This window comes from Rutidosis leptorrhynchoides, chromosome 2 (assembly GCF_046630445.1).
Source record: "Rutidosis leptorrhynchoides isolate AG116_Rl617_1_P2 chromosome 2, CSIRO_AGI_Rlap_v1, whole genome shotgun sequence".
Lineage (NCBI taxonomy): Eukaryota > Viridiplantae > Streptophyta > Magnoliopsida > Asterales > Asteraceae > Rutidosis > Rutidosis leptorrhynchoides.
Window position 1 is genome coordinate 316657638 of NC_092334.1, and position 26020 is coordinate 316683657.

Consider the following 26020-nt stretch of genomic DNA (forward strand, 5'->3'; position numbering starts at 1 on the left):
TGGACTTAACTGATTTCTTTAAAAGACTCGCTTTTGAAGTTTTTGTCATAGGAATCATAGGAATCTTTTCAGTTAACACAGAACCATTTGGAGAATGAACCTTTTTAACAATATACTGAGTTGTAGAAATAACTTTTGAACCATGATTGCCAAATTGAGAACGTAGAGGATTTTTAAGAATAGTAATGGGTTTTACATCCTTAGATGTTGTTGTTCCCTTCCCCTTCTTAGTAATCCCACCAGTATATTCAAGCACATTGGTTGCAACATTAGACGTTTGCTTAAGTGTGTTAGCCTGTTTCAGTTGAATTATCTTTTGTTTTAAGCTTTTAATCTCAAGACATAATTCTTCAACAGAAACTATCACTTCACCCTCCTTAATGTGATGACCCGGGAATTTCCGACCAAATTTAAAATTAATCTTTATATATTTCCGACACGATAAGCAAAGTCTGTAATGATAAGTAGATAAAATTTTTGAACTGTTTCATATATTCATTTGACTTCGACCGCTTCCGACGATTCACGAACTACTAATTGTAAATGAAATATTATACTATTTAATGGTTGGAACTAAATATATAAAATAACCTACGATATAATAAATTTATTATTAAAATATATATATATATAATAGTATATCGAATATAGTTATTAAGTGTGATATTGTAATACTCGTTTGTTGTTTCAATTGTTATTAAACAAGTTTAATATATACATATATATATATATATATATATATATATATATATATATATATATATATATATATATATATATATACTTTTGGTAATTGAACTTGCATGCATCTCAATATTTGGTTGAACATATGAAAAGAATTCACATGTGCCAATTTATGTGTCCTACTAAAAACTAAATAATATATATATAACACCAACAAATATTTTTACGGGATTTAGTATATTTGAGATGAATACCTTTGAATCCAAGTGGGAAAGTTTTCTTTTGCAATTCTTTTATATATGTATATAAATATAATATTCATATACATATGCGTATGGACAATTACACAAATACACAAATCATTATAACCTATCCTCTATTCTGTTATCACTCGTGCCTAATATTCGAACTACATGATACCCGATCATAAATTCCGTTGTTGCTAATCTTATGACCCCCTAGCTATTTAACAAATCTATATCTCTATTATATATTTTATATATATATATATATATATATATATATATATATATATATATATACATTTCACACCAAATATATAAAATATGCAATTACACTTACAATTACATGAACAACTTTAATCATCCCTTTCAACTACTACAACCCACTTGCAATAACAATAATATTCTTAACTTCTTTATTCAATCCCTACATCCACTACATAACAAATCACCAAAATTCTACACTGTACCTAATTGATTTAATTGATTCATTACTATTTCAAAAGCTAACTTTCTGTTAGCTATCACTCTCATCAATATCTAATCTATAATATATACATGCAACATATACTAATTAAAAGATATTAGTTCGATCACCACCTCTATTTCACCTCTTGAATACTCGGTCCACTTAAATGGCCAAGTTAACAATTACTTCAACACCTGCTGCTGTTTTATCTCAGAAAACCCTTCACAATCGATCATCAGCCACCATGATTATCATTTAAACATCACTCCACCAGCCTAACCTTTACATTGAACCCACTAACCTGCAAAACTTCGAAAGACTGCTGCAGCTAGATTATAATGTTCTGTTATCATCGAATACCCAACACCACCACTAAACCTCATCAAGCTTCCACCATAGTTGATGCAGCCAATATGAGCCAAACCACCTTTATCATGTATTTTCGGTTGTTTATTTATGTCTGTCCCAGAACAAGTCTGCAATGATAAAAGATGGTGAGTATCAATAAATAACTGCTATTGTAATGTCTCTATTTTCTATCATATGGATCAAACCCTACAAATCATTGAGCATTCTACTGCTATTTAATTACGGTCACTATAGCTTCACCATTTTATATTTGTTTCGAGTTTCATTGTTACTACTGCTGCTTAGTTGTTGCTATTATTAATAAAAATACCATGGTCAAGTAATTGTTAAGTACAACCATCTCTTCCTGTTTCAAGCCCGACACAAAAACACATCCATCAAAACTCAAATTCAAAATCAAACACAAAACACAATTCACAAATACTTCTGAGATCATATCAAATATATTATCATTTTTAACTCAGCTCAGATTCAAGAAAAAGAACAGACAATCGACTTACTTTTAACCCCACTTGTTAAATAATTGAGCTGTGTACCAATTTCTGTCAAAAACAAACCAATCCACCACCCCTTAATTCGCTACACCTACTATTACTGATACTTGATTTCTATTTGATCAAATAATATATGATGCTATTGCCCTAGGTTATTCGCTACTGTTGCTATTAATAATCAAAACCACAAGAAAAATCCTTGATTATGATTGACTACTATAAAACCCTTCACGAACACCATTATGTACCGCTAGGGTTCGATCCATACAAAAGTACAAAACACAGATATAGAAGGAGGATGAAATTAAGAAAATATCCATGAACAAATTACCTTTTAGATCAATTGGAGAACCGATTACTTGATTAAGGAAGGAAGGATGATCGATTGCAGAATAAAAAAAAACAACCCCAAGAACCGTTCCTGTGTTCTTTACCCTGCTACCCTCGATCCATTTTGAACCGACAACAAAAATACGGAGTACCATTTAACCTATAAATCTGAATTGGGTACTGGACTTTTGTTGAACGATTATTTGGGCTGTTGAATTAATAGTTGGGTTATTCGTTATTCGGGCAGTAGGATCTTATTGATGGATTTTCCAATTGGGCCAAACTATGGAATTATGGACTATATGGATATAAGTCGAGGATTAAAACAGGAATTAAGGGGTAGCAGACTGGTTCGGCCTGATTTGATTAAACGTGAGGTCTTGAGTTCGAGCTCGAGCAAGGGCAGTTAATTCTTTTTAGAGCTTTTTCGTGCGAGGTAGTTTTATCATTACTCTTTATTATTAATATTATTATCATCCTTATTATTATTACTAGTAAAAGTATTATCATTACTATTATTATTATAAATATTATAGTTATTATTATTATTACTATTATTATTATCATTATCATTATTACTAAAAATTATCATTAAGATTATTATTATTATTATTATTATCAATATTGTTACTATTATCTTTATTATTATTATTTTCATATTATCAATATTATTATTACAAATAAATATTTTCTATATAATAGTATATTTACTACGACTACCATAATATTATAAATAATTATATATATTAAAAAAATTATGTATATAAAGACTTACATATAACAAGTTGTTAATATAAATTTATACATAATATAGAGTATATATATTTTAAATAGAAAATTAGTATAAACTCTATATAACTACAAATATACATATAATATACAATTAATCAATAAAATTTGTGATTTCCATTATATGCTTTAATAGATATATAAATGATAAAGGTTCGCGAATCCGAGGTCAACCCTACACTTGTCCAATGTCGTTATATGTATTTTTACTACAAAATACATTATGGTGAGTTTCATTACTCTCCTTTTAAATGTTTTTGCAATATATATTTTTGGGACTGAGAATACATGCGCTGTTTTTATAAATGTTTTACGAGATTGACACGAGTAATCAAAACTACATCATATAGTTGAATTATCGAAATCGAATATGTCTCTTTTTATTAAGTCTGGTAATCTAAGAATTAGGGAACAGACACCCTAATTGACGCGAACTCTAAAGATAGATCTATCGGGCCCAACAAGCCCCATCCAAAGTACCGGATGCTTTAGTACTTCGAAATTTATATCATGTCCGATGGAGGATCCCGGAATGATGGGGATATTCTTATATGCATATTGTGAATGTCGGTTACCAGGTGTTCAATCCATATGAATGATATTTTTGTCTCTATGCATGGGACGTATGTTTATGAGAAATGAAAATATGAAATCTTGTGGTCTATTAAATTGATGGAAATGATTATTTATGTTAAACTAATGAACTCACCAACCTTTTGGTTGACACTTGAAAGCATGTTTATTCTCAGGTATGCGATAAATCTTCCGCTGTGCATTTGCTCATTTTAAGGACATTACTTGGAGTCATTCATAGCATATTTCAAAAGATGTTGCATTCGAGTCATCAAGTTCATCAAGATTATTATTAAGTCAATTATAGTTGGACTTATTATGATATAGTATGCATGTTGTCAACTTTCAATGTTAATGAAAGATTGTCTTTTCAAAAACGAATGCAATGTTTGTATAATGTATCATATAGAGGTCAAGTACCTCGCGATGTAATCAATTGTTGTGAATCGTTTATAATCGATATAGACTTCATCAAGATGGATTAGGACGGGTCCTTTCAGTTGGTATCAGAGCGATGGTCTTAGTGAACCAGGTCTTGCATTAGTGTGCCTAACTGATAGTCATTAGGATGCTTTAGTAAGTCTGGACTTCGACCGTGTCTGCATGTCAAAAGTTTTGCTTATCATTTTTGTCGAAAATCATCTGTTTATCATCCTTAGGAAATTATCTGCTTATCATTCTTAGTCTAGACACATATTACTGCAATGATTGCATGAATAGTGTATAGACAAAATTCGTATCTTAGTGTATCTGCTAATTCATATCTTAGCATATCTGTTACTGTAGACTTTGCCTGACAACTTCCGTAGATTCCTCTGTAACTTATGGGATTTTAATATTATATATACATATGTAAATTATGTATTGCAGGGTACTAATCTATATCCTATAATCTATTTCCTATCGAAAATCCTTCATATGATCGTACGAGATGAATCCCTCAACAAGTTCGAGTCCCTCAGATTTCGATAGTTATTCCGATAGTTATTCCGACAGCTATTCCGACATGGATGTTCACCTAAGCTCCGAAAGCAGTGTCACCAGAATGAATCAATCAATCATCCATCCCCAATTCATCTGAAGAGTTCGTAGTCGACCTAATCAATGGAGACGCGAAAAAGGCGATCCCTTCCACCAACCGAATTCACCTCTTGACAATGAAGTTGAAACGTTTACCGGCGAATCTATCCGAAACACCATTTTCAGTCTCATTTCCAGACTAGTGGACACGATTATATTCTATCCACAATTCTAAACCTTATTCATCCACTTGTTATGACCGACAATCATCCCGGAGTAATACAAGAAGTCAACGAACTTCGCACTCGAGTAATCAATTTGGAAACTATGGTGCAAAATGTACCATTTTCAACAACATCGCCGGCGCCAACAGTATCATCAGTAACAGCACCATTACCATCAACAATCCATGCCTCAAAATCTCATTCTGTACCTCGAGTATAATTATCGTTCTACGAATTGTTCTACATCAGTTATCTTCGTTCGACATGGCGATTATGTAATTTCTAATGTTTTAGAGATTATATATTCTTATTCTAACGGTAAATCAAATGAGTTTAATATCATATTAACTCATTAAATCCATGATTACATCTGAAGAAAATGTATATGCATATATGTTTTCATAAAGATTGTAATTAATAATTCTTTTGTACAAACTGTTAATGGTGAAAATATTTTAACGGGTAGGTAATACCCGAGCAGTATTCAGATTTCACATTAATAAGTTACACTGTACATTCTTCGAAGCTGATTCAACAGTCGTTTGCTATCCTATTTACGTCCACCGATATATAAATTCGTCACCACAGAATAACCATATTCATCCAATTTCATATTTGGATTTTGATTTATCAAAAATCAAGTGGCATAATGAAGGAAACATTTGACAAAATAAAATTTGTTAGAAACAAACAAATTAACTATGAAAAATTTTGTTAAGGATCCACGCTAACTGTTCCTAGCTAGTTGTTCCCAGCTAACTGATTACACTTTATTTATCGCAATTTATTTAGTTCAGTTTATTTATCGCAATTTATATTCTCGCAATTTTATTTATTGTCATTTAATTTCTGTTATTTATTTTATGCACTTTAAATATCGGGACATGTATACAAGGTTTTGACATATCATATCGACTCATCTATATATATTATTTGGAATAACCATAGACACTCTATATGCAGTAATGCGGGAGTCAGCTATACAGGGTTGAGGTTGATTCCACAAAAATATATATAGTTTGAGTTGTGATCGAGTCTGAGACGTATACGGGTCACGACACATGTTAATTAATTTGAATATTATATATTAAACTATATATGAATTATTGGACTGTTAATTGTGGACTATCAACTGTGGACCGTCGACATTGGACAATTAAAATGAATTAAAATATTGATTATAACATATGAAACTAAACAATTCTTCAAGTTTGCCACTTGATTTCATCTTAAACCTCATTTGTATCTTGACGATTACAATCTGCGTTCAAACTTCTCATGATTCTTGAAAACACCTCAAACGATAGGATGAATCAACCACACTTCATCTACGGAAGAAAAGATTTATGCATCTAGTTATGCACCTGAGAAACTCTCAGCAACTGAGTAAAAGTTTAACACGTAGCCGCGTCAGATCCTTTGGCATTTATTAGCAAAAATAACTTTGCGATCCCTTTTCAAAGTAGCAAATTTTGTCACAACTCCAGCTAGTACATCGACCTTTCATTCGAATAAGTCTTATTATAACTTTGATATATAAGTTTACCTTTCATCATCGTTACTAGGGGAACCGTTTATATTCCACCACATTAGCAGTAAACTTACCAGCAACCTCATTGCTCCTTGGCTTAAACCTCTCCGATAAATCACTATATTTATCCATTGAAACCCTATCATATACTCATCCGCATCTTGTAACGAGAACTGCCATAACAATTACCAGGAATCAGCAATCAGTACTTTGAAAACTCACAGCATATCTACATCAACAGTTATATGTATGACATTTATCTCTTAGAATTATGATCTCTCGTTCTGAAATTCTGAAAAGCACTCAGTCACAAATCAATACTCTGAATGTTGAAAAAGCTGAATGAAGCAACAGAAACCATAGACAACCGTAAACGACCTTAATCATCGAAAGTTTGGAAATGGAAAACGGATTGAGCTAACCACGAAGGAGACCAAGGACAAAAACAAGTACCATACCATATATTCAAAGAATCCAGGTAATTCTGGATCCGATGAAACCTTCAACGAATATCTTGCTCTGTACTCATGTTAAAATCTTGCGGAAAATCTTCCTCATCAACCATTGAACTTAGAAATTCCAAAATATCATCATTAATATCTTCGATATTTCAGAGGATATTTTCATAAATATTCTCGTCCGAAATTATATACCTCTTCGTGCTTCCTGTGTATCATTATGTTGGAAACATTCAATAGAAAATTTAGTACTGAAAAGCGGATTATGCGAAACTATGAAGGAAACCGTGGACAAATCACAAAGAATAAGTTTGACTTCAAAGAATCAAAATAATTCAATATCTGCTGAAGTCTTTAGCGAATATCTTGCTTCTTACTCTAGACCCTCGCGGACTATAGTCTCCATCATCCTCTGATCTTAGATATTCAAAGATATTATCTTATCTTCATTATAAATATCCTCCATATTTCTGAAGATATTTTCATAACTATTCTTATCTGAAATCATTAATCTCTTCATGCTATCAGTGTTACATCATATAGAAACTGTTAGTTTCTATATTCTGTAAACTTTCAAGTTTAAAATATGAATGTTATTGAAGTAATGTTGGGAATTGATGCATGAGTTAGTATAATATAATGACACTTGATCAACGTGATTATATTACAGTAAGTCATGCTGAGTTTCTAATGGGACGTAATGATTCACAGATCATAACGTCATTATGTGCCATGTTACATAACTCTGTCATTCTGCTTAACTTCTGAACATATCAAGAAAGTATATTCTTGATAGTTCTATTCTCAGTGAATCTGGTAATTTGACAAATCAAATCGTGCTATTAAGTTTTTTCTTATTTAGAACATTAACAATGTTCATTATGAAACTTATATCTGCGAATTCTGGACCATTACAAGAGATGCCAAATCGCCAGAAGAAGAAACGAAGGGATAAAGCTCTGAAATAGAAATTGGAATATAAATCACAGTAAATAGAGGGAGTATTAACTGTGGATGACAATGATTATAGGAAACAGAAATGGGGACATTGAAATATAAGGGGAGATATAAAGCCTGATAACAACGCATAAATTATAAACCGTGTATATCAATGTTTATCGCAACATAAAGACACGAGAGAATTAAAAGCACTATAACTCCAAGAGTAAAGTAGAAGTAAGCAGATTCCTCGGGTGGAAGTTGAAAAAGGATAATGATTGTTACGATAGTAAGGATAAGGACAAGGATTAGAACTGGATTAAGTATTTCCACAATCTTTTGGATGTATGAACTAAGGAAGAGAGTATGGGAATGGTGAGAATAATGGAACGGAGGAGTTTAATTTATAATGAAAATATCAGACAGAGTAATCGAGGCAGATCACCGTATTTAATTATAGAGATCTTAATCTCCTTATTCGCCGAAGGATCAAATCTCTTAGATTTCGAAGATTTTCTTTAAATCCCTTGAAATCCGGAATTCAATCACGACTACGTCAAAAGTTATGGAAAATCTCCATTACTTCATCCTGATTTTTTTGTGATAACTTCATTCATACGCTTCGATTAATCAAATCATTTTATCCATATTATTCCATGATAATAAAACTCTATTTATCAACTCATATTCGTCATGAAAACATTTTTATTGTTAACCATGATCACCTCCCTCAAATTTCGGGATGAAATTTCTTTAACGGGTAGGTACTGTGATGACCCGGGAATTTCCGACCAAATTTAAAATTAATCTTTATATATTTCCGACACGATAAGCAAAGTCTGTAATGATAAGTAGATAAAATTTTTGAACTGTTTCATATATTCATTTGACTTCGACCGCTTCCGACGATTCACGAACTACTAATTGTAAATGAAATATTATACTATTTAATGGTTGGAACTAAATATATAAAATAACCTACGATATAATAAATTTATTATTAAAATATATATATATATATAATAGTATATCGAATATAGTTATTAAGTGTGATATTGTAATACTCGTTTGTTGTTTCAATTGTTATTAAACAAGTTTATATATATATATATATATATATATATATATATATATATATATATATATATATATATATATATATATATATATACTTTTGGTAATTGAACTTGCATGTATCTCAATATTTGGTTGAACATATGAAAAGAATTCACATGTGCCAATTTATGTGTCCTACTAAAAACTAAATAATATATATATAACACCAACAAATATTTTTACGGGATTTAGTATATTTGAGATGAATACCTTTTAATCCAAGTGGGAAAGTTTTCTTTTGCAATTCTTTTATATATGTATATAAATATAATATTCATATACATATGCGTATGGACAATTACACAAATACACAAATCATTATAACCTATCTTCTATTCTGTTATCACTCGTGCCTAATATTCGAACTACATGATACCCGATCATAAATTCCATTGTTGCTAATCTTATGACCCCCTAGCTATTTAACAAATCTCTATCTCTATTATATATTATATATATATATATATATATATATATATATATATATATATATATATATATATATATATATATATATATATATATATATATATATATATATATATATATACATTTCACACCAAATATATAAAATATGCAATTACACTTACAATTACATGAACAACTTTAATCATCCCTTTCAACTACTACAACCCACTTGCAATAACAATAATATTCTTAACTTCTTTATTCAATCCCTACATCCACTACGTAACAAATCACCAAAATTCTACACTGTACCTAATTGATTTAATTGATTCATTACTATTTCAAAAGCTAACTTTCTGTTAGCTATCACTCTCATCAATATCTAATCTATAATATATACATGCAACATATACTAATTAAAAGATATTAGTTCAATCACCACCTCTATTTCACCTCTTGAATACTCGGTCCACTTAAATGGCCAAGTTAACAATTACTTCAACACCTGCTGCTGTTTTACCTCAGAAAACCCTTCACAATCGATCATCAGCCACCATGATTATCATTTAAACATCACTCCACCAGCCTAACCTTTACATTGAACCCACTAACCTGCAAAACTTCGAAAGACTGCTGCAGCTAGATTATAATGTTCTGTTATCATCGAATACCCAACACCACCACTAAACCTCATCAAGCTTCCACCATAGTTGCTGCAGCCAATATGAGCCAAACCACCTTTATCATGTATTTTCGGTTGTTTATTTATGTCTGTCCCAGAACAAGTCTGCAATGATAAAAGATGGTGAGTATCAATAAATAACTGCTATTGTAATGTCTCTATTTTCTATCATATGGATCAAACCCTACAAATCATTGAGCATTCTACTGCTATTTAATTACGGTCACTATAGCTTCACCATTTTATATTTGTTTCGAGTTTCATTGTTACTACTGCTGCTTAGTTGTTGCTATTATTAGTAAAAATACCATGGTCAAGTAATTGTTAAGTACAACCATCTCTTCCTGTTTCAAGCCCGACACAAAAACACATCCATCAAAACTCAAATTCAAAATCAAACACAAAACACAATTCACAAATACTTCTGAGATCATATCAAATATATTATCATTTTCAACTCAGCTCAGATTCAAGAAAAAGAACAGACAATCGACTTACTTTTAACCCCACTTGTTAAATAATTGAGATGTGTATCAATTTCTGTCAAAAACAAACCAATCCACCACCCCTTAATTCGCTACACCTACTATTACTGATACTTGATTTCTATTTGATCAAATAATATATGATGCTATTGCCCTAGGTTATTCGCTACTGTTGCTATTAATAATCAAAACCACAAGAAAAATCCTTGATTATGATTGACTACTATAAAACCCTTCACGAACACCATTATGTACCGCTAGGGTTCGATCCATACAAAAGTACAAAACACAGATATAGAAGGAGGATGAAATTAAGAAAGTATCCATGAACAAATTACCTTTTAGATCAATTGGAGAACCGATTACTTGATTAAGGAAGGAAGGATGATCGATTGCAGAATAAAAAAAAACCCCCAAGAACCGTTCCTGTGTTCTTTACCCTGCTACCCTCGATCCATTTTGAACCGACAACAAAAATACGGAGTACCATTTAACCTATAAATCTGAATTGGGTACTGGACTTTTGTTGAACGATTATTTGGGCTGTTGAATTAATAGTTGGGTTATTCGTTATTTGGGCAGTAGGATCTTATTGATGGATTTTCCAATTGGGCCAAACTATGGAATTATGGACTATATAGATATAAGTCGAGGATTAAAACAGGAATTAAGGGGTAGCAGACTGGTTCGGCCTGATTTGATTAAACGTGAGGTCTTGAGTTCGAGCCCGAGCAAGGGCAGTTAATTCTTTTTAGAGCTTTTTCGTGCGAGGTAGTTTTATCATTACTCTTTATTATTAATATTATTATCATCCTTATTATTATTACTAGTAAAAGTATTATCATTACTATTATTATTATAAATATTATAGTTATTATTATTATTACTATTATTATTATTATTATTATTATCATTATCATTATCATTATTACTAAAAATTATCATTAAGATTATTATTATTATTATCAATATTGTTACTATTATCTTTATTATTATTATTTTCATATTATCAATATTATTATTACAAATAAATATTTTCTATATAATAGTATATTTACTACGACTACCATAATATTACAAATAATTATATATATTAAAAACATTATGTATATAAAGACTTACATATAACAAGTTGTTAATATAAATTTATACATAATATAGAGTATATATATTTTAAATAGAAAATTAGTATAAACTCTATATAACTACAAATATACATATAATATACAATTAATCAATAAAATTTGTGATTTCCATTATATGCTTTAATAGATATATAAATGATATAGGTTCGCGAATCCGAGGCCAACCCTACACTTTTCCAATGTCGTTATATGTATTTTTACTACAAAATACATTATGGTGAGTTTCATTACTCTCCTTTTAAATGTTTTTGCAATATATATTTTTGGGACTGAGAATACATGCGCTGTTTTTATAAATGTTTTACGAGATAGACACGAGTAATCGAAACTACATCATATGGTTGAATTATCGAAATCGAATATGCCTCTTTTTATTAAGTCTGGTAATCTAAGAATTAGGGAACAGACACCCTAATTGACGCGAACTCTAAAGATAGATCTATCGGGCCCAACAAGCCCCATCCAAAGTACCGGATGCTTTAGTACTTCGAAATTTATATCATGTCCGATGGAGGATCCCGGAATGATGGGGATATTCTTATATGCATATTGTGAATGTCGGTTACCAGGTGTTCAATCCATATGAATGATATTTTTGTCTCTATGCATGGGACGTATGTTTATGAGAAATGAAAATATGAAATCTTGTGGTCTATTAAATTGATGGAAATGATTATTTATGTTAAACTAATGAACTCACCAACCTTTTGGTTGACACTTGAAAGCATGTTTATTCTCAGGTATGCGATAAATCTTCCGCTGTGCATTTGCTCATTTTAAGGACATTACTTGGAGTCATTCATAGCATATTTCAAAAGATGTTGCATTCGAGTCATCAAGTTCATCAAGATTATTATTAAGTCAATTATAGTTGGACTTATTATGATATAGTATGCATGTTGTCAACTTTCAATGTTAATGAAAGATTATCTTTTCAAAAACGAATGCAATGTTTGTATAATGTATCATATAGAGGTCAAGTACCTCGCGATGTAATCAACTGTTGTGAATCGTTTATAATCGATATGGACTTCATCCAGATGGATTAGGACGGGTCCTTTCACTTAAAAGCATAAGTACATTCTTTCTTAGGCAGTGAAGGCAATTTATCACACAAAGCAAGCATTTGTTCTAATGATTGGCACTTAAGTTGCAAGTCAATATTCTCCTGTTCAAGTTGAGCTACTATACGATTCAAATCACGTACAGCAGGCAAATGCAAGTAATAATCATGCAAAGGATCAAGTTGACTTTCAAAATCTATCAAAGGTTCAATGTTCGATTCATTCTGAGGTTCTACTTTTTCATCTAAAGAATTTTGACCTAGAGAATCTGTCTCAAAGAAGACAGTTAGTTCATGTGCTAGGTCTTCACGGAAAACATCATCTGAACATGCAGGTAAAGTTGGTAGAATTGGTTTCACATCAAAAATTGGTTCATCAAACACCTCATCTATTGCAGTAATGCTAGAACTAGGTTTGTTAAACACTTCATTCTCAAGCATTAAAATGTATTTCTCTAGCATGAGTGTTGGGATATAAACCAGTCTACGCTTAGGCACATAATCTTCACGTTGCATGTTCTTTTCAGTTTCAACAAGATTTTTCAAGAAATCAGGATTCGATTTACCTATCTTAGCATTGATTTTTTCATACATTAAGCTAATTTGATGGTATTTCCTAGATTTACGATTCAAAATAATATCATCAAAATCAGCATCAGAAGCATGTACAAAATGCGATGGTAAACCGGCTTGAAAATAATCAGAATGATATAATCCTGGAATCTTTTTGGAAGCATCTTCCAAAATTTTCGGATCTTGATAACCCAACCCCCACTTTTCACCATAAATCGTTTTTGGTCTATTCATGAAAATCGTTTGTTTTGAAAGTTCCATATCCATGATAGCTTTGGATTGCTCTGTTCGATAGAGTTTTTTCTCATATCGAGCAAGTTGTGCTTTCATTTGAAAAGATTCTTTTGACAATAAAGAAATTTCAGTGTTCTTTTCAATTATGGTGTTTTCCAATTGAACGATTTTCTTGTTTAGTTTTGAAAGTGTGGGTTCATGTTAGTTTTTCAAATCAGAAAGATCCTTTTCTAAAAATTGAACTTTTTCTGCAAGTCGTTCCGATTTTAAATGATAATCAGTTCTTTCAACTTTAATCGGATGAATTATCTTTTTCAGATCTTCCAACTCAGTTTCCGTAGAGTTGTGTTGCAGGGTCAATCGTTGCACATCCATTTTCAATTTGGATGAGGAAGGTCTGGTCTCATTCATTTTGATTTTATCTTTTAAAACCTTGTTTTCAGATTTTAAGCCTTTGACTTCTTTTGACATTGAGACCAGATTCTTCATCAAGGCATTTTGCATTTTTATAAAATCAGGTGAGAATTCAGTTGATTGTACCTCATCATCATCATCGGATGTTGAGTCAGAATTCTCCATTGCTTCCTTAGCTTTGATGAGCTTTGTCACCTTGCAAACATTTGCATGTTCCACCTCTGAATCTGAATCGTCAGTACAGTTAAACCAAGTATCATCAACCAGTTTTAGCTCTCCCCCAGTTTTCCCAATCTTAGCCATCAACATTTTCTTCTTGTAGTAAGCTGTGTCCTTCTTCTTAGGCATCTTGCACTCACGAGAATAATGACCAGCTTTGCCACAATTAAAACAAATTGAATCTTCCTTCTTGGAATCATCAGCACGTTGTTGTTTAGATTGATCAGCTTTCTTGTAGTACGAGGAAGATGACGAGTTTTTGCGTTGATTGCTTGATTTGCCTTTAAACTTGTGTTTGTTCAAGGCTTTTGTGAACATGGCTTCCATCTTGACTAATTCAAGGTGAGAATCATCAACATCAGAAAGATTCAAATCTTCTGAATCAGTTGATTCTTCTACAAGCACTTTCTTAGACAAGCTTTTGGAAGACGTCAACGATTTGCTCTTCTTTTTGGCAATTAGGGCAAGTGGATCGCCCGGAGAAGACTCTTTCCTTCCTTCTTGAAGTTTAGACACTTCAGGTTGGTAATGCATAAGAACTCCAACAAGCTCATGAATAGTCAACTTGTCAATCTCTTTAGTAGATCGAACAATGGTTCCATAAGGAAGCCAATCAGCATTGAGCTTTTTGAGAAACTTCATGTTGACTTCAGCATTTACTTTTATGATCTTGCACCTTTTCAACTCATTGAGAACACCATTGAAACGACGATAGGTATCCTTGAGTGGTTCATCAGTTTCCTGCTTGAAATCTTCATAGAATCTCAGAGCCTTATTCAATTTAGTAACGTCTGACATGTCATAACCTTCTTGCCGTCGTTTGATCTCATCCCATATATCTTTTGCTGTTGTGTTGCTATCAACATTTTCAAACAATTCATACGGGATAGCTTGCATAACAATATTCTTTGCCTCTATGTCACCCTGAGCTCTCTCACGCTTATCACCAGAAAGTTCATAGACTGGAATTGGCATACCAGTATCCGGATGATAATCAACAACTGGACCATCTCTCAGAGAAGCCTAAATGTACTTTACTTTCTCACCCTTATAGTCTATGTACTGAGTGATACGGTGAAGCCACTGAGTGTACTTGCCATCAAACAACACTGGAGGACGGGAATCTGATCCAATGATCAAAGTATCTTGAGTAGACATCTTGAAAATGAGGTAGATTCGGTAAAGATTCTGTATTACACAAATCTAAGATGAAAAATCACAACAATCTGATCAGAATGTCAGATTCTGTATCAGATTCGGTACTGTAGCAGATTCGGTAAAGATTCTGTATATCAGATTCTGTATAAGAAACTGATCAGAAATACAGGTGACACACCCAGATTCAGTATAGATTCGGTAATCACAAGAATTGTAGCCGGTAATCACTTAAAACAATGGATTAAGTGATACAGAAACTCAGATTCTGTATCTGACTCGGTAGTCAGATTCTGTATGAATTTGAAGTTCAAACTCAATTCAATCCTTTTGAATTAGATTCTGTAACCTTGCTGTACAAGGAAACAAGTTAGTATCACACAAAATATCAAAGATACCGAAAGTATAGGATACCGAATGTCAACTGTAGCAGTTGACAATACCGAGTCTAAGTTTAAAACTTAGAAATATGACAGAATCCTTTCTCAAACCACACCAATTAGCTGCGTATAATCAAACCGAATGTGATAGAATCATGATCACACCACAATCTGCAACACTTAAGATGAATTTAAGTAATGAAGCAGACTCGGTATGACAGTTACGATACCGAATGTTGATCAAATCTTCAAAACTTGATGAATTGAAGAAATTGAACCATCAGAAATATGATTTAACACCTAACGAACACAACTGAATCCTTAAATCTTCACAAAAATCCAGAATCAAGCTTGAATTAAGCAATACCGAGAGTTTTAGCCACAAACTCTAAAAATCAACTTGATTCTCCATAATTGAAGTTAAAAAGCTGTAATGATGATCGAAACTCTTTCTAAAAGACCTAATGCACCTTCGCTGAACTTATCACAAGAATCTGAACGTCAGATTATCAAATTCGATAATACCGAATGTGATTCAAAATACCGAGAGTATTCAGATTCTGTAATCTACAATCTCTGGATCGATATAGTGATGTAGAATCACTTCCTGGAAGCTCTGATACCAAATGATAGGTCAGATTATGTTGAGATTGAGAGAAATGATAAGATAAAGAGAGATTCGGTATGTAAGAATGCGACTCGGTATTAGAGAGAATCGGTAAAATTACATTCCACAGCTTCTAGAACTCGGTTACAATGCAATGGCTATCTAATTAGGACTACTTAGGTTCCTTATATAGCCCTCTTCTAAGGAACCTTCATTTAAGCTTATTTCACATTAACACTATACAACTTCGGGGTCCTAACAGTTTTTATTTTGGTGGGAAAATGCTCGAAGAAGTAATATATAATAATTATAGTGTTTTTCGAGCGTATATTGAGGTTTTAGCTATTGGAGTTTAGATATTAGGGTTTAGATATTAGGGTATATATGGTTTAGATATTAGGGTTTAGAAATTTAGGGTTTAGGGTTTAGATTTAGGATTTAGATTGAGTTTTTAACACGAACGGTTTAGAGTTTAGGGTTTAGGGTTTAGGGTTTGGTGTTTTGGGTTTATGGAATAAACTCAAAACACCAAACCCTAAACCCTAAACCCTAAACTCTAAATCGGGCTAAATTTTACTTCACAAAACATGAAGAAAAAAAACGTTCATATTCTTCACGAACAATATTATCTTGAATGTTATTTTTGTCGATCGTTTTACCGCCTAAATAATAACATTCATCACGAAGTTTCTCTTCTAAATGTTCATATTTTCGTGTGATCTTGATGCCGGAATTTTTTTTTTCAAAAACCCGAAATTTTTTTTCTTCTTCCCCCCGCTTCCCCCCGATTGGTTACTTCCCCATTGATCCTGCCTATATATATATATATATATATATATATATATATATATATATATATATATATATATATATATATATATATATATATGTGACGACCCGAAAATTTTCAACCAAATTTAAACTTAATCTTTATATGTTTCCGACACGTTAAGCAAAGTCTGTAAAATTGTATCTCAAACATTTTAAAACTATGTTCATACATTCATTTAATCTCGACCAAATTCTGACGATTCACGAATAATTGTTTGTAATTAAATATGTATACATATACAGATGTAAAAACAAGATACAAAATAATTAAGTGTAACTTAAAAGGAATTTATATATATAATTATAAATGATCTCCATGTATAATTATCATTATATGTGTATTGTAATAAAAATTATAAATAATAAGTATTCAAGAGAAGTTATTATATAATGTATCATATGATTATTAGATATTACATAGATAATATATATATATATATATATATATATATATATATATATATATATATATATATATATATATATATATATATATATATATATATATATATATATATATATATATATATATATATATAATATAAGTTAAAAATATGTATGTTATAATATTATTACTTTCATTCTTAAAATAAATGTTAATATCATGAATTATAATATTAAAATACGGATATGATATTTGATATGTATAAATTGTTATATCATTATTATTAGTATAATAATTAGTATTATTATTACTATAGTTATTATTACCATTATCAATAATGATAAAAATATTATTATTATTACTAATATAGTATTTTAAGTTTTATTATTATTATTTATAATATTATTTGTATTATTAAAATCTTATATTTATTAAGTACTAAGAATCATTATTATTATTAAAATTAATAATTACAGTATTTCTATTATTATTATTATTAGTATTTTTTTTATTTATAACATTAACAATATTATTATTATTAATATTTATCAATTAATAGGAATTAAATACAAAAGATAAATGCTGATAAGGATACATAAAACCTGATATATATATAAAATCAAATATATATATATATATATATATATATATATATATATATATATATATATATATATATAAACAGATATATATTTCGACATATACATATACCAAAACAAATATATATTTAAGAAATTATATATAAGAATAATTATATGTATATAAATACAGAAAAGTAGTAATCTGTTTTCAATTATATTCGAAGCTGTAGCTGATTGAATTTTTGCTATTTGGGTCGTACCAATCTATGTTAAATCACAAATGTAATTCTAAAAGCCTGCTAACCGATCCATTCTGCTTTTATATTTTTATTTTATTTATCTCTGACTCTGATAGAGAAATTGTCGACCTTTATTGCTATTAAACTAGATCGTTTATAGTGTTAAGTGGTACCATTCAGTCCACATTATCAATTATCAATCATAAAAACCTTCCACATCCCTTAATTAAGCGAAAGAAACAAGAAAGGAATGAAGAACAGTTATTAACTCTGTTCTTGAGTTAATTTTCCAAAACATCAAATTTACGTTTTATAAAAAAAATCTATTAATACAATTCTATTAGTAATCCTCTTTTAAAACTCTCTGTAAGATTTCAAGTCCCAATTCTTTGTATCAATGTTTAATTTTTCAAGTCAAAGTTTATGTGTCAAAAAGTCAACGAATGTTCTTCAATTAAATTCGAAGTTTCTGTTGTGATTCAAGTGAAATTGAAGGTTCAAAAAGTTTATAGGAATGATTATTAACCTTTTTCATTTAGATGTTGTGGACTATAACAGTCCCAATCTCAAAATCACCAATTGAGTTCTTATTCTAGTTCACGATGCTGCAGCAGGTCTTTTTAAATTTTATTTTTGGTTGTTTAATTGAAATCATAAACGTTTTTATTTTAATTAGGAATTCTAAAACTAAATGAAATTATGGTGTGTGAGTTGGTTTGATCTCTAGACGATCGAGGGATAGAAGAAGAAGATAGAAACAGATAACAATACGTTATAAAAAAATTAAATGTGTAATTAAGACAGAAAAGAAGCAGTAGAGCAGCGGGTTAGGGGATAAGTCGGGTGAGCGAGAGGTCTTGCGTTCGAGCCTGGTATGGGGTGATTCTTTTTAGACAAGGCTTCAATGGTATACACAATAACTTTTACTTTTATTATTATTATTATTATTATTATTATTATTATTATTATTATTATTATTATTATTATTATTATTATTATTATTATTATTATTATTATTATTATTATTATTATTAATTAAGGTTATTACAAGTATTGTAATTATCATGATTATTATTAGTATTATTATCAGAAGTATTATTTTCATTATATTAATTAGCAAACTTTTCATTTTTATTAAAAATCACTGTTATTAATATTATTATTATAAGTATTATTATTATTATTGTCGATAATATTATTGTTATAAATATTATGATTAGGATTATTAACGTTATTATCATTATGAAACAATACATTATGTTATTATAAACATAATTATTAGTATCAATGTTATAAAAATAAATAGTATTATTGTTATTATTACTAAAAGTATCATTACTTTTAAATCTATCATTTTTATTAAAATTATTATTTTACTATCATTATTATTACTATCAGTATTATCTATATCATTATTATTAAAATAATTATGACTACTAAAATAAAAGTTCTAATGACGTTATTAAGGTCATAGGTGTAAAAATAAAGATTTTAAATATAAGTATACTTAGTACACAACTTAACTATATTAACAAAAAATATATATATAAAATGAAAATATATAAATAAATAATGGAACTTATGAATTATTAAGAATATAAATTACATCACTAATAATAAAAAATATATATTTATCCGATTACAAGTATATATTTTAATATATATACGAATGATATAGGTTCGTGAATCCGAGGCCAACTCTGCATTGTTCAGTTTTGTAATATGTATTTTTACTACAAAATACAGAAAGGTGAGTTTCATTTGCTTTTTTTACCCTTTATATTTTTTGGGCTAAGAATAAATGCGCAATTTTTATAAATGTTTTACGAAATAGACACAAGTAATCAAAACTACATTATATGGTTGAATGATCAAAGCCGAATATTCCCCTTTTTGCTTGGTAACCTAAGAATTAGGGAACATCACTAATTTTGAGAATTAGTGCACGCCTAATTGACGCGAATCCTAAAGATAGATCTATGGGCCCGACGAACCCCATCCAAAGTACCGGATGCTTTAGTACTTCGATGTTTTTTTATATATCATGTCCGAAGGATTTCCCGGAATGATAGGGGATGTTCTTATATGCATCTTGTTAATGTCGGTTACCAGGTGTTCACTCCATATGAATGATTTTTGTCTCTATGCATGGGACGTATATTTATGAGAACTGGAAATAAAATTCTTGTGGTCTATTAAAATTATGAAATGATTATTTATGATAAACTAATGAACTCACCAACCTTTTGGTTGACACTTTAAAGCATGTTTATTCTCAGGTATGAAAGAAATCTTTCGCTGTGCATTAGCTCATATTAGAGACATTACTTGGAGTCTTTCATGACATATTTCAAAAGACGTTGCATTCGAGTCGTTGAGTTCATCAAGACTATTGTTAAGTCAATTATAGTTGGATAAATTAGGAAATGGTATGCATGCCGTCAACTTTCGAAGTAATAAAAGTTTGTCTTTTAAAAACGAATGCAATGTTTGTAAAATGTATCATATAGAGGTCAAGTACCTCGCGATGTAACCAAGTACCTCGCGATGTAACCAAATGTAATATATTCGTCCTTATGGATTAGGACGGGTCGCTTCAATATATATATATATATATATATATATATATATATATATATATATATATATATATATATATATATATATATATATATATATATATATATATATATATATATATATATATATTCATAATCAAGGGGGAAGTGAATTTTTGGGGGGAAGGGGGAAGTAAAGGGTATGATTGTCATTTGTGTACAAAAAGACGTCGTGGCAGTTTTGTAAATAACTCAACTTTCTGACGCGGTGGCATTTTTGTAAATAACTCAACTTTCTGACGTGGTGGCATATTTGTAAATATCTCAACTTTTTGACACAATGGCATTTTTGTAAATATTTACCAATATCACCCAGGACCATAACAGTCAACATATGTAATATTATGCATTTTGTGTTATAAATTTAAAAATTCGTGGAAAAATTTATAATCAAGATGAGTTATAGCATCAAACTTATAAAAAATATATAAAAAAGAAAGAAATTAACGTAGCATTAATATTAATCAAGAAGAGTATTAACATATTATGTATAAAAAACAAAAGAAACTGTACTGAATGATAAATAATATTCTGTTCGATGAATGTTATCTAATTTCCTTTATATACTAATTGTCACCCTCCTATATATACTAATTGTCACCCAAAGTTTGGTCGTTTCCTTTACCAAAATCCCCAAAACGACATCCCGCTCCTCAAAATATAAAAACCCCACCGTCCCCTTCGCTGTTTCTCCAGGTCCTTCTTCCCTAAAATTCCCCACAATATCCACTGCCATCTTCATTAAAATAAAGATCGCACAACAACCATCTTCCTCCCTTCATCCACCGACATCTCCATCAAGGATTTACCCGACTAGGTTACAATCTAAACGCAATGTTATTAGTAATGTAATATGAAGCTCATCAAGAAATTCAGAAAACATGTTCATCAACGAAATCAGTATCGGATATGTATTGACAATTATCAAATTTTTGAGAATTTTTTCCTCCTTTTCATTGGTTACAAATCTTCAACTCCGATTTGGAATTGGTGAGCGCATAATAGGTTTTATGAGTTTATTTTAGACATCACTTTTGAAATTATTTGTTAATAGTTAATCATTCTAACTGATATATTAGTATAGTTATATTAGGGTTTATATGTGGATTATATATGAATATGTATAAATAATACATTATAGTCATTCGGTAAGCAAACGAATACCAACAGAGTATGTGTCTGCATTTATTTTGTGTAATTGTGACTTTCGTAAATGTTATAATTGGGGTTATCAAAAGAATGGGAAAGGGGAAGACAATTATTTGATAATAAACATATTGAATAACTAATTGAAAAGGTTAATTCTGATGCACACTACATTATCGTTTGTTCAGTCGTTGCTTTGGTGGACAATATTTTCGCGTTCTAATGTTGTTATGGTTCATCTGATGTTTGTAGGTTGCTCTGCAAATCTTGGAGTTGTTTTGAAGATCCTTTTGTATAACGGTAATTTTTTATTTGTTTTGTATAATCATTGATTGTTGTCTTTCCAACTTTCACCCGACGTTTTGATGTTGAACGACTTTTCATGCATTTTTGGGTTATGGGACGTATTAGTCCCCAAACCGACGCATCGGCAGACTGTGCTGACTTTTACAAGTGTTTAATTGATATTACTATAGCCCGTCTTCATAGTTTATATGTTTTTTTTTTGAAATTTATCTCACTGGTGCATTTGTAAGGAGACATGCATGGTTCTTTACGTTTAAGAGACTCTAGAACACGAGAAGAAATTAACTCTAGAACACTCGAAGAAATTACGAAGAAATAAGCTGATAAAAAATGCTATATGTGGCTATTTGTACTGCTCCAGCTGTTACAGTTTTGCCCTACGGTCTTCTCAAGAGAAAAAAGGTGTCTATGCATTTTTTACACACGTAATACTACGTTTATGTCTATTTGCATACGTACTTTGCAATGTAATTATGAACGCGTTTCTACTCAGACAACATGATCTTGCATTTTGGCACAAGCTTTCAACTTTCGGGTATGTTCTCGGGATCGTTGTTACTTAAAGCTATGAGGCCTAAATACCTGTATTTTCCTATAATATTTTTCAACTTTGTTCGTATTCTTTCAGTCGACTCCAACAAGAATTGTGGCAATGATAGGAATGTAGAATACGACAAGAACCATAAAAAAGAAATGATATCAAATATAATGATGATGAAACTGAAGGTGAAGATGATGAACACTAATTGGATGGTTATAGCTTTGATTATGATGGTGAAGAGGTATCTGTATATTGGCAGCTTGAATGACCATCTGGGAGTGGTAGTAGTATGCATGTCGACAGCTTGAATGACCATCTATTAGAATATCGTAATCGTAAACGTCGTAGTACATTTTCGAGGCCTGTTGTTTGTGTTTCTTCGGTGTCAGATGGTGGTTCAACCCGGAATATAATACAAGTATGTTAGGTAACATCCCTGACTCTCATCACTTTTTTTCTTTTGAAATTATATGTGTTTTGTTTGTGATTTCTTAAAGTGGACAATCTATCTGCAGTTGACAGTTTGAAAGAGTTCCATGTTAAATAGTTACTTGAATATCCGTTAGCGTATCATGGCTGTATAGCTTCCGCTCTTATTGGTGGGTCGTGCATTCCTATGGTTGCGGGTAGTTTGAGTGAACATCTTCTTAACTGCCATCAACCTATTTCTTTTGCTTCTACTGTAAGGGCTGTTTCGGATAGTAGTGTAAATGTTTCCAGTATTATTATCGTTCTTTATAAGTTTCCATTGACTTGAAATTATTAGTGTATCATTTCTAATGTGATTATATGATTTATTCCAGTATTATTAACGGTACCTACGATAGTCTGCATGTCGAACAATTGATGGAACACCCATTAGAGTATTGTAATTTTCTGTCTATTGTTCATGTTCCCGAGACGTCGATCCCTGTTGTAACTGCCGCACCTGTACCTGCTCCGGCATCGCCTATGCTGCCTTCGATATTTGGCGACGATTCAGTAGCAGAATAAAGCGCATTTGCTGCAGGTATTATAATCTTTCGCTTATTTGTTATTTGTTTCCCTCTTCATCATTGTCTGGTAGTTTATGTTGTATGTTACTAATAGTTGGTATGTTGACAGTTTCAAATGCCGTTGCTGATTAGCCTGTTGTATTTAGCCACCAGGGAAGCCCAACAATTTCTTTGTTTTTACCTGTTCAGTCAACTGAAATTGACCCTATAAATACTACTCAGACGCTAGGTGGTCAGTGTAACATTATTCTTTGGTCTTTTTTACTTACGTATTATTTGTGTCTATGCAATGCTGTCTACATGCTTTGTTATTTATGCTTCTGACTATTGTCATTCTAACAGCATCAATGGCCATCAGTACACACCTCGAATGTACGTTTAACTTTGAAAACTGAGATTTTTCCCCTCCTGATGTTATGATACATGTTTTTGGTTTTGCTTTGTTATGATATATGCTTTTTGTTTTTTTGCTTAAATGTTATCATTCATTGAAATACAGGCATTTCTTCATTCTACCAAGATATGGGTGATTGACACAACATTTGTAGCAACTGCAACACAAATTTTAGGTAGCTTGGAGTGTTAACAGATGAAAAATGTGGCAAGGAGATTAAGAAAGAATGTAATGGTAAAGTTGATCAAGGTAGCTCTTTTTTTTACTGCAAAAGTCAAATTAAGTCAACTTAGGGAAGATTTGTTAGACCCTTTTTTGTTAATAGTTGTTGCTTGAAAGCACGCCACCTAAAAGGAGGCAAAATAGAGATACTGATACATGGTGTAGTTCCTTTGGCTATCATGTTAGTGATACATCACTTTTGTTGCCTGGTAGGTTGATTGTAATGAAGAGTAGCAGTAGTGTAATTCATTTTATTTCCTAAAGTTCTCGAATTGGTATGCAAACGTCACAACGTCCTATTACTTATGATTCTTCTACCGATGCGGCTGCATATGCAAGGTTGTCCACTCAAACCCACTCAAATTTAGAAGGTACAATGTTTGGTTGTTTACATGTTCTTTCTATTTGTTTCATGACTATATATTTGCATCGGAATGGTCCTTATAGAATATTGCTGTATTTGCAGGGGCGACTGTTATTGATGTGTCTTACTATACCATTAATGTTACAAAAAAATTAGTACTAAACGTGTCGCAGCAACGCGCGACCGGACTTTTCTAGTATTCATCAAAATGAATATTAACTAATATTCATCAATATGAAAAAATTTAAAACAATGAAACTCAAATGAATGAATTAATTGATGAAATTCAAATTAATATATACAATGAAACTTATAAAACGTTAATCATGTGTAATGTTATCAAAAAATGAAATAATATAAATGATTGAGTACATGAAATACAATGAAATTTAAAACATTACTCGTGTGTAATGTTATCGAAATATAGAAAAAAAACATGTAAATATACTCGGGTGTAATGTTATCCAAATTAAAAAGTACTTAGGATTTTAAAACATTCATCGAGTGTAATAGAAAAAAAAATATTGTGGAATGTTTTAATGTAATTAACTATAAAAATTTAAAACAGTCATCACGTGTAACGTTACCGATTTATAAATGAATTCATCAATGAATGGTCAGATAAAAACTACAATGAAATTTAGAAAAGTCATCGTGTGTAATGTTTTTGAAAAATAAAATAATATATGTATAATGTAAATTATTATAAAAGTTAAGACATTCATCGTGTGTAATGTTATCTTTATATACGAATTAATCTAATGGATGTCCAAACAAAAAATATACAATGAAATT

At 30.7% G+C, this 26020-nt stretch overlaps 1 long non-coding RNA gene across 4 annotated transcripts; it reads left to right on the forward strand.

The window, feature by feature from the left end:
* Positions 1 to 22022: 22022 nt before the first annotated feature.
* LOC139891851 (uncharacterized) lies at positions 22023 to 25471 on the forward strand. 4 transcript variants are annotated; one of them, XR_011773871.1, is made up of 11 exons: positions 22023 to 22247; positions 22656 to 22703; positions 22940 to 23111; positions 23203 to 23244; positions 23338 to 23677; positions 23766 to 23932; positions 24054 to 24259; positions 24355 to 24617; positions 24745 to 24888; positions 25075 to 25232; positions 25328 to 25471. It is a non-coding gene; the product is annotated as an uncharacterized lncRNA (long non-coding RNA). The 4 variants fall into 4 exon arrangements; XR_011773870.1 differs by having other exon boundaries at positions 23766 to 24259; positions 24355 to 24477; positions 24588 to 24617; positions 25328 to 25470; XR_011773869.1 differs by having other exon boundaries at positions 23766 to 24259.
* Positions 25472 to 26020: the final 549 nt, after the last annotated feature.